General features: G+C 54.0%; 1 pseudogene; it reads right to left on the bottom strand.

Annotated features, from left to right (window-relative positions):
• Positions 1–1,550: 1,550 nt before the first annotated feature.
• LOC137775210 (very long chain fatty acid elongase 1-like) lies at positions 1,551–10,485 on the bottom strand (annotated as a pseudogene).
• Between the last annotated feature and the right edge of the window lie 322 nt (positions 10,486–10,807).

Genomic DNA, 10,807 nt, shown 5'->3' with positions numbered 1-10,807 from the left:
GGGATCTGGCTGTGTTCTGACAAATCCAAATAACTTTGTGTTTTATAATTTCACACAACCTCTCTATACCGATATACAACATCCTGCCCAGCAGCCATGAATGAGGTAGAGTCGTTACAGTAAAATGCAGGTTAAAATAAGGATGGACACTTTCAGCTCACTGAGAATTTTTCCCCAAACCCTCTCCACCATGCTGCTTAATACTGAGCTCTCTCTGCCAAAACCTTGTTTCATTCAGAGGTGATCCAGGACTTAGCGTTTCCTCTTGTGCTACTTAATCAGTCAGAGGCAGCCACAAAGAACAAATGTTAGCTCTGAACTCTGGGATGACTCCTCTTTCCCTTACCCTGGCTGTTAGGCAAATGAACAGACCTTACTCTTATGCAGTAAAAAAAAAAAAAAAAAAAAAAAAAAGACTGCCTTAAAATAAGCCCCCACCTGCAAAGGCAATCAACCCGCTGTGGAAAAGTGTGTGGGAGGCGTTCATATCCTGCATAACTGGGAGGGAATTTTCTCTGAGCATTCTGTCCACAGGGTGCAGCCCTGCCTGGCCTTGAGGTAATTAACTAGAGTGCCTGATGGATAAATAGTCCCCAAATAGCCTTGCAGAAACTTCAGCAGGTCTTTAATGTTCTTGACTGTTGAGTTCTTATGGCAAAATAAGAACTTCCGGAGTGAAGGAAAAGAGCTACGGGGAGAGGTTATGAAGGAGAACAGCATCCTGCAGGCATAGAGGCAGCTCCCAGGAAAACTGCATTCCAGGCGCCCATCCAGTTCCGGTCATAAACAGCGCAGCAGATGTTTGCTTCCAACATCCCACGCGATCTCAGTGGTACACTTCCTTTTGCTGGTCCTCTGTTTCTCTCTCTGTGAAGTGGATGGCTGCGTTCGTTTAACCCCATCCCTCCTTTACTCACATCCCTTTTTGGAGGCTCTCAGTGGAACATGTATTCGGAGACCTCCTGTGGACTTCCATGTCTCCCATTGGGACAGGAGAGTTATGGATCCCAATAGCTTTTATTTGCTAGTGTGGCATTTTCCGAGATTTACAGAAGAGGCAAGCAAAAAACATCAACAGAGAAGATCATAAACAGAATCACACATGTGATTTGAAAACAAGGAGTCAGACATATATGTGTAGCCCTCTCCGCCGCCCCATTCACACACACAGAATCATACAACTATGTAAATACACGTGTGGGCACTCATGAACAGACAGAGAGATATGCAGGGGGACCGTTTGCACAGCCATGCTAGAAATCACACAGACCGGCACTCCTTGGATGTTCTCAGTCATCGACTCAGCCTGCAAGGTAAGAGATCAAGCCAGCCTTGACTTCCTTCATGCTCCCAGCCCTGCTTCCAGCCCTGCTCCTCATCAGAGGTCATGACTGCCAGTGGGGGAAGACTGGGATCCAAATGCACATTTATTGAGTTGCTGTGCCAGGTCTGGGAAACACTGAGAGTAAGACAGTCCCTCCTGTGGGGGGATCATGTCTAGTAGAGGAAGGAGGTGTACAAACAGTGACAAATCCACATGAGAAGTGAGTTCAGGAAGCTGGTCCATTTCTGTCCTCCTGAACTCTGGAAGGAGGCGAGTATTGTCCCTCCCTCATGGGATGAAGTGCGGGGGCCCAGAGGAATCTGCTCAGCCAGAGTGGGATGTAAGTCATGGCATCGTCCACCAAACTCTCTCTGGGGCTGGCTCTGTTAGTTTCAGCCCTTGGTCCTGTCCCTGAAGCCAGCTTCTCCCGCTTGCCCCTCAGATATGTCTGGTGGTAGAAGCTGAGGGAAAAGGTGATGAGGCTGAGGGAGTACAGGAGGACGGCCACATTGAACCCATCGGGGAAGGGGCACTCAGCAAAGAGATTGTAGGAGGAGTGGGCCGCAATGGCCACAAACTGACACAGGGGAGAGGAAGTGCAAGAGGAAAGAGACAACAGGGAAAGGTGAGAAGCAGTGCTAAGGAACGGGAGGGATGCTCCCCTTGACCTTCTTGTCATCCCCTCTGTCTACCAGCAGGGGCAGGCCTCCCACAGCTCAGGAAGAAGAAGAACTATGAAGCACCACCCCCAAGCTTTCCTACCTGTGACGCTAAGTACCTTCCTGACCCCTCTCTCCGTCTGGTCTCCCATTTGCCCCCATCCAGCCGTGTCACGTTGACACTGATGACGACCTCAATCCATCCTCAGCCCCAAGAAGGACAGCTCAGGTGGTCACCTGCACCTGGCAATGGTGCTCCCCAAACCACAGGGGCCCCAGGCCCTGGGGGGTGGATCCGTGATCACAGACTCGCAGGGCATTAGCCTTCTGAGGGCATCTAGCCCAGCCCACCCCTCCCATTTCACTGGAGATGAGACTGAGGCCCGAAGCGTGTTAATGACTCGATCTGAGCCCCACATTATGTCAGGGAGTTAGGGTTGGTCCTAGGATCTAGCGAGATGGTTACTAGACCTTTGCAAGTTGAGAAGCTAAGGAAGACCAAGTGATGAGAAGGACTTGTTCATGGTCAGATAACAAGTCACTGGTGCAGCCAAGAATAGAAGCCAGGGCTCATCTGAGGCCCCTGGAGCCAGTGGATCTTTCTCCAGCTGCAGGATGGTAAGATGTCGCTTCCACCACAGGTAGGGTCGCAGGCGGGGCCCTAGACTGGCCAGTCCATAGTACAGGTACATGAAGACATGGACCAAAGAATTCAGCATCCCGGCAAAGAAGGCTACAGAGTGGGGTGGGGAGATGGAGGGAAGTGAGTGGAGCCGGGTCTGGCTGTGCTCTTGGGTTTTCTCTTTCAGGTTTCAGTCCTCCAAGGTGCACCCCTGCACACCCCACAGAGAAGAGCCCTGGGAAGGTCCTATCGTGAGGATGTCCCACATGAGCCGTCTGAGGTCACGATGGTGGGCTGGGGTTAAGAGGATGTGAAATGAGGATGCTTACAGCCCCCCCTGCCCTCTCTGGGCTGATGGCTCTGAGCATCTCCTAGCAGCCTCCTCCTGCATGCCAGAGAAGGGTGGCTAGGATGCTCTGTGGGGCAACGGAGAGAAAATGGGAGCAGAGGCCAGGAGTCATGGCCACAGGGAAGGGGAACCTGGGAACCAAACCATGATACTACAAGGATGCAACCCTCCCGAGCTGGCGCTCAGTCCAGCAGACAGAGGCCCGCCCCACAAGTCCTGGAGCAGGGATGCCCAAGACCGTCACTCACCTTGACCCTCCGGCACATATTTGACCCCAGCTTACCAGTTGAGGAGCACGGTGCCGTGGTGGTAGACGTGCAGGAAGGTGATCTGTTTGGGCTTCTTTCGTAGTATAAAAAGACCTGGGGAGGAAGAAAAAAAGAGTCAGCTCTGGGGCCATTGTTCCTCCAGACTCTTCTCCTGGGGCCTCAACTACCAAGGACAGGACAATTCTGCCTGTTGTACTGAGGGGAGGCTAAAACCCAATAGGGTTTAACACCAGTCAAACACCTGTACAGCCCCTAATGTGTGCCTGTATGTATAAAAACTTATATAAACATTCATAATGGTATGTGGCTTATACTCATCTCCATTGTATAGACAGCAAAGCTGAGACACAGTGTTTAAGTAACTTGTCCAAGGTTATACAACTAGTAGGAAGACAAGTTGGGATGTGAACACAGCCAGGCTTCAGAGATCGGGCTCTTTCCAATATTACCCCACCCCCCAGGGCACTGGGAGAGAACTCAGGTGTGGAACACTCAGTCCAGGACCCAGACAATTATAAGACAAATTCCCAAAGGTTTCCCACATTTGAGAGAGATTTTATTACTACCCCTGCAATCCTGCAAGCCTTCTGGATTCACAAGAATTCACAAGGGATTCTTTCCCTCATAACACTTAAGGATGGCCTTTGCTGTCTGATGACCTTTGCCACATAGCAACAGGTTTTTACATTTGTTTATCTTCCTATTTTCACTTAACCTAGAACCTGGTTGCTAATGGGGGCAAACGCTACATCAGTGAGCGTCCTTCATCCTCCAGGTCGTGAGACCAAGGTTCGGCTCTGAGGTCAGCCTCAGGAGTGGCCAATAGGGATGCTGGAGAGAAGCGTCAGCACACAGCGTCTTCAAAACCACCCCAGACCTGGCTGACAGAAGTAATTCTACACAAGGGACAGGCACCCACCGTGTCAAGCAATTCAATGGCCTTTGAGAAGCACCACCAGCACACGCTCGCCATCTGCTGGGCAGGGAGGGGACGTGCAGTCAGGCCACTGTCCTGCTGGTGGTACCACCCGCCCTGGCAACCCTGACAATCCCTCTGTACCCCCTGCTCCCACGGCGCCCACCTGTCTGCAAGAGGATGCCTGTTAGCACAGAAAAGAGGAAGAGAAGCTACTGGGAGTGATAACAGAAGCTCTCTCCAAACACGCCCCAGCCTGGAGCCATGACTTTTTTTTTTTTTTGTCATTCCTTCTTCATTTATTAGCTGAAAACTTTTCTTTTTTTTTTTAACTTTTGAATTTTATTTTATTTATTTTTTTACACAGCAGGTTCTTATTAGTTATCCATTTGATACATATTAGTGTATATATGTCGATCCCAATCTCCCAATTCATCACTTTTAACCAGCACATGGATCACTCGGGATCTTGTTTGTTGGAAAGCAGATGCCCAATCGGTGTCTCCGGGGTGGGACGTGAGAGTCTGCATTTCCAACAAGCTTCCACGGATGCTGATGCCACTGGTCCGTGGACCATATTTTGAGCAGCAAGACTTGAAGCCATCGTTCAATATCCCTTGATTCAACATCGACATCACTGCCTGGTGACTTGCTAAGCCTCAGCTCAATTTATTTTTTGCTGCAAGGAAGACTTTTGTTCTGCTTCTGGTTGAAAGAGAGAACAGCTAAAACTCATGAAATATCGACTACTTGGCTATCACTCAAGGTGTGCCAGGCCCAGGGCTAAACACTTTCATACATCAGCTGGTTCAATCTTCTTCCAATTGTTTCCTTTTATCAAGTAGGTGTTACTATCCCTATTTTACAGATAAGAAAAATGAGGCCTGTAAAAGGTAATAAACTACCTACAGTCACACAGCAAGGAACTGGCAGAGCTGGGATTCAAACTGAGGTCTTCTGAGCCTGTACTGAACTAAGCAGGTCACTACCTCCCATTGGAATTCTTGGGTGATGGCACCTGGGTCAAGTTCTGGTTTTTATGAAGTGCATCCTATGAACCCTCTCTCCAGGCCCAAACCTCCCACTCCCTGCCATACCCTTATCCCGAGCTCACTCCGGCTGTCGTCCACTGGCTGGCAGAAATAGCTGTAATTAGCCAGGAGCGAGGTGGCCACGAACTAAAAGGAAGAGAACAGAAAAAGATTAAGTCATGACGCCTGCCCCACCCTCACCGTGGTGGGGCCTGACTGGCTGAAGGCCCGAGAGGCTGGTGCCACCTCCGGACATGTTCTGGACACCAGCATCCCTCCCCAACCCTCACTGACACTTGGTGAACGACTGCCAACCAGGTAAACTCTGTGCACTGGCTAGATCAGAGGCTAGGACTTGCATACATCTTGCTGGTCTCCAATTTTTTTTCTGATGGGGGCAAATATGGACCACAAACCCACACTGGGCACCTACTGTGTGTGAGACCGTAAGTCAGGAGGGGACATGAAGCCGTGCACACATCAGCACCCCCTGCCCCCGAGAAGCTGAGAGCTTCCCTGAGGATGCAGGAAACCATCCTCACTTTCAAGGTTGAGGCCAGATGAAGAGTAAGAAACAGGAGATGTCCCAGAAGTTGGTAGCCGGCTGTGAATGAGGAGGCCGTGGGCAAACGGAGGGGAGGGAGAGGGAGCTTCATGCCAGGAGGAGAGTGTCTGGACCTCTCCCAACTCTCCAGGGCTGCAAGTGGAGACTTCTACCAGGGAAGGGGCAGCTACAGAAGTTGAGAGAGAGCAGAATCGGTTCATGAGGGGTCTTGAAGGTTGCTTTAAGAAACTTGAATTTTATCATTTGTTTACTCATTTGACAATGATGCGTCGACTGGTACCAAACACTTCTCCACGCTGGGCCCCGCGCTGAGCCCCGAGCCACCTCGATGATAAAACAGATAAAAATCCCTACATGAGGGCCTCTCCATTCAGGTTATATTGGCAAAGGGAGCTAGTGAGGGCTTTTGAGCAGGAAGCCAACACGGGCACAGCAAACTTTCAGAGGATCGCGGTGGCAGCAGTCATTTGTCACCACAATTAAATGACAAATTCTAGGACATGTCTCACAAGGTATCAGCATCTTCCACATGGTACCAGACGTTATGTGGGGCCTGTCTTTACAAAGAGAAGTAAGAGATGGCCGTGCTTTTGAAGCACTTGCCATTTGGAGGGGAGACAGACAAATGTGCACGTGATGAAACAGGGGTGGGTCAGAGTCCGGGATGCTGCTGGTCAATGCCTAGCAGGCTCTCAGCGGGGAGGGGCTGATTGGCAGTGTCTGCCCGTTCCCAAGGTGTAAATCCTCCCACCCCGGCTGATTTCAAAGGAGGTCACTGAACTTGGAGCTGGGGAGACGCAGACGCTCACACTTAGAGCTCGCCAGCTGGTGGGGATGCCCGTCCACCACAGAGAGCAGACGTGAAAAGCAAGTGAGGGGACAACTAACCCAGCCCTGGGGAGTCAGGGAAACTTCACGAGAGGTGACAAAGGCCTGAGTCTATAGGACGTGCGGGGATTTGCCTGGGCACCAGGGGAGAAGAGCATTTCTAGCAGAAAAACAGTCAGCTGCCAGGGCCTTGGGCCTGACCCGGCGGGGCTGCAAGGCAGGTGAGCAGGGCCTGCACCGTGCCTCCTGACAGAGGATGGGATGGGCAGATCTTCACAAAGGCTGCAGCGCACGGCCTCGTTGTGGGGACCACTTTACATGTCAGCCGCCAGGACCACTTTCTCTGAAAAGCTTTCCCGGACACCCCAGCGGGGTCCCTGTCGCCCCTGCCTGCCCTGTCCCGGGTGCATGCTCTCTATGGCCCCGCCTGCACTGACTTGCAATCACCTGTTTCTGCATCCATCTCCCCCTAGACCTCTGGCACCTGGAGGGCAGATGTGCCTCACGCGGCGGTGACCCTGCAGGTCTGGCACAGCCTGGCACAAAGCACACGCACGGTGCACACTGGCTGACGGACTATTTGCTGAGAACAAGGCATCAGGAAGGATCAGAAAACTGGGCTGAAATTAGCAGAGCCCGGCAGAAACAGGAGGTGGTGGTGGGTTTTTAGGTGCAGGTGGAGAATGAATTCCATTCTTGCTTGCCACTGACCTCCACTTTTTTATTTCAGGAAGAGGAAAATGGGTGTTAGCCATGGGCATTTGTGTCTCCATAGGGAAGATATCGCAGCCAAAGATAACCCAGGACCCCAGCCCCTGCAGGTCCCCATCAAGGCTTTTCAGCTGTCCGCGTGGGAAGATCGTGGTTTTAATTATCCCCCGGCACCCCCAAAAAAGAGACCCTAGGACTGCAGGGCCCCCCACCGGCCTTACCTCATAGAACATGTACCCCCTAGAGAAGCACCAGGCCCAGGTTGTAGGCCGCGAGGGGTCCTGCCAGCCTCAGAGGCTCCCGACGGGACACGAGGCGAGGACCTGTCACCACCAGGAGGAGATAGAGGGCTAGGAGGAGGGAGACTGACAGCGGCCAGTGCACCAGAAACCAGGACTCCGGCCTCGGGTCTGGAGAAGCAAGGGGAGGGGGGACAGCTGAGCTGGCCACCAGGCCCACCGGCCACCCAGCCCTCCCTCACCCAGCTCCCCAGGCCTTGCTGGTCACCATCTCTTCTTCCTCCAAATGTCTGGCATTAGTCCGGGCGGAATAAACATAAGAACGACGCCAACAGGTCACACCCCCTCCTACCTCCGTTTTCTAAGGCCCACGAGTATTTATTCCAGGGCTTCTCCAGGACCCGGGCCGTCGCGAGCACCTAGGAGTAGAACTGGGGTTTGGGGGTCTTGTGCAGACCACCTCCCCCCGCCCACGCCCTCCCCCCGCCACAGCGTGAGCTGAGGGTCTAGGACCCCCGGCCACGGGCTGGCAGCCCCGCTGTCCCACCCTTGGACAGTGGACGACCACCCATGGTCCCCTTCGCGGAGATTCCTCGGCCATCACTCTGCCCTGGTCCTCACCCTTTCGCTGCCGCTCTTGGCAAACCCCACCCCAGCGCGCCCGGATCGCAGGGCCCAGCGGAGGGGCGTGGCTATTGCGCGGCACGCCTCTGCGGGGAGGGACAGAGAGGCAGGACCCCCCCCGTGTCCTCCTCTTCTCGCTCCACCTGCAGCACTTGTGAGCATCGTGGCTTCTCCCTATCTCCCCGAGGCCAGCCCCACCCAGTGCGCCCAGGGCTCCACTCACCCCCGTCGCTCCTCCCCGGCTCCTCTGCTTGGTGCCCGACGTGCTCTGGCCGCTCGGGGTGTTGGAGTTGGTAGTGGGTCCCGGCCACAGGTCCTCGGGCTCCAGGGCAGGGCGGCCCCACCCGCTAGAAGCTCTCTACTCCGGAGCTCTCGTCCGTGAGCGATCCCAGCCCCGGGCCCACACACACTCGTGCTCACACTCACACAATTACTGGGGACCAGGACCTGAGGCTGGCTTCCTCACCTGGACGGGTACCCTGGCCACTCTCACGGCCCCAGGGAAGGAAAGCAGGAGGCCCCCCCGGGGGGAAGAGGGTCAGAGGGCAAAGGGTGGCAGCGGCGGCCCCGGGGAGGATGGGGAGAAAGTCAGAGGGGTCAGCCCCCAGGGGGAGGCCCAGACCCCCTTCTTAGGGTCCCCAAGTCCCTCGCCCCACCTTCTTAGCAAAGGCGGTCCCCTGAGAGAGGCAGGTGCGCGGGGACACCACACCTTCATGGCTATGCCCCCCATCTTAGGTTCACCTCTCCCTCCTCCCTCCACCCTTCCATCCCACACGGTGAAGGACTGAGTGTATTTCTTTCTGAACCTGCTAAACCCTCACACTTCCTCGGGCTCTCTGCTCACCAATCGGCTGAAGGAATATCGGGGGAATAGGAATTCCCACCCCGCCTTTACGCAGAAGCAATTTAAATGGTTGTTTGTCCCGATACCCTCTCTTAAATATATCCTTTCCTCCTCTCTTTCTAAGATACTGGGAAAGAAGCAGGTTTAAAAGCCAGGTCACTGAATGAAGGGGCAGGCGGCCCATGCTCTGTCTGGCTCCACGGTGACTCTGGGGCAGCTCCGAAACCACAGCCTCAGTTTCTCCTCCTGACAAGACTACGGTCTCGTGAAGGCTTGTGAAAGAGCACGTGTACGTAAGACCTGGATTATCCATGCTCGGGACCAAGAGGATTTCGGAGACTTGAAGAACTACACAAAGTCATGGATAATCCCCACCGTGAGGATTTGGTTTAGCGACAGGGCCGGCAGGACACGCTTGGTTACATGTCTCTTCGCCTGCGTGAGCCACCCGTGCCCTTCTCTCCGCCTGGGAAAGTTTCCCAGCTGGGCCTCAGCCAGAGGACAAGTCTGTGTGGCTTCCCATGTAAGTCCATGCCATTTCCTATTGAATCAAGTGAGGTGATTCTGCTGGGACTTCAAGGCTCCCTGAGTCCAGCCGGATGCTCCCACCCACAGCCCGATGCTCTCCTTTGCCATCGCCCTAATCTGGTCCCCTCGCCCTCCCCGGCAACTCACACCCGCTTCCCATCCTCAGAGGGGACAGGCCACTTCCTTCTCCACGTTGGTCTTCCTTGTTTAACGCCAGACCTTCCTCTGCCACAAGCCTCCTCCTCATCCCTCCTCCCTCCCCTGCGACAGGCACTGTGGGTACCACGGAGGTTAGCTTGTGAGGTTGGCCATGCAGAGTAAACGTCAGTTCCCCGTGGGAAACGACCTTATACGGCATCTACCAGGCTGATGTCCGGAGGATATAAACACGGTGCTGAAGTCTGTGGTCACCCTCTGCGGGCAGCTCTCACCTGTGTCTTCACAATACCACCCATTCCAGGTAGATAACTTTACACCTGTTATGGGAGACCCTTGGAAAGCCCCCTGTACAGGACCCAAGATGCCACGATGCCACCTAACCCCTGGGAAGCAGGTGGGATCCAGAGAACGGGACGATGACGTGTAGGCAGGACCCACGCCAGTCTAGCGTCCTTTCTCCGAGCACGGCACAGACCTGCCCTGAGGGAGGAGACCATGGGTCTCCTGCGACGCCCACTCCCCCTCATTAAATACCCCTTGGGTCTATAGGTCACGGAGCTTAGGGAAAAGCTTACCTTCCAACATCCCACAACTGCAAAATAAGGTTGTGACCGATGTCACCGTGGATTCCTTCTGCCCCAAGCAAAGCAACAAAAGGCATAAAAACCTCCCCTCCCCCTTACCCAGTTACCCCGAGACTCACAGAGCCCTGGCTGCCCACGTGCAAGGCAAGCTAAGCCACCTCTGAGGCCATGAGGTGAGCAGGATGCCTACCTGAGGGCAGCGAGCTGGAACTTGTGTGGGCGACACCTTGCATCGCGGGGAATGGTACACACACACTATCACATACCAGCTACCATGTTAGGTCATTGCCATGGGCCACCCTCTGTTCTACACACCAGCTACACACTAACTGGTGTCATCCTCACAACCCGGGAGCTAAGTACTCTCAACAGCAGCTTTTACTGAGGAAACTGAGGCACAGAGAGGTTAAGTAACTTGTGCAGTGTCGCACAGCTCCTAAGTAGCAGGGCCATGGTTCAAACCCAGGCAGCCTGGCTCTAGAACCCATGCACTTGACAAGAACTACACCGTCCCCTCAGTCTCCTGGGATACCGTGGTTTGCTCTATTGGGACGA

Source organism: Eschrichtius robustus, chromosome 13, assembly GCF_028021215.1.
Source record: "Eschrichtius robustus isolate mEscRob2 chromosome 13, mEscRob2.pri, whole genome shotgun sequence".
In the NCBI taxonomy this organism is placed as follows: Eukaryota; Metazoa; Chordata; class Mammalia; order Artiodactyla; family Eschrichtiidae; genus Eschrichtius; species Eschrichtius robustus.
The sequence above is the reverse complement of the archived record's forward strand: the minus strand, read 5'-3'. Positions and strand labels throughout refer to the sequence as shown.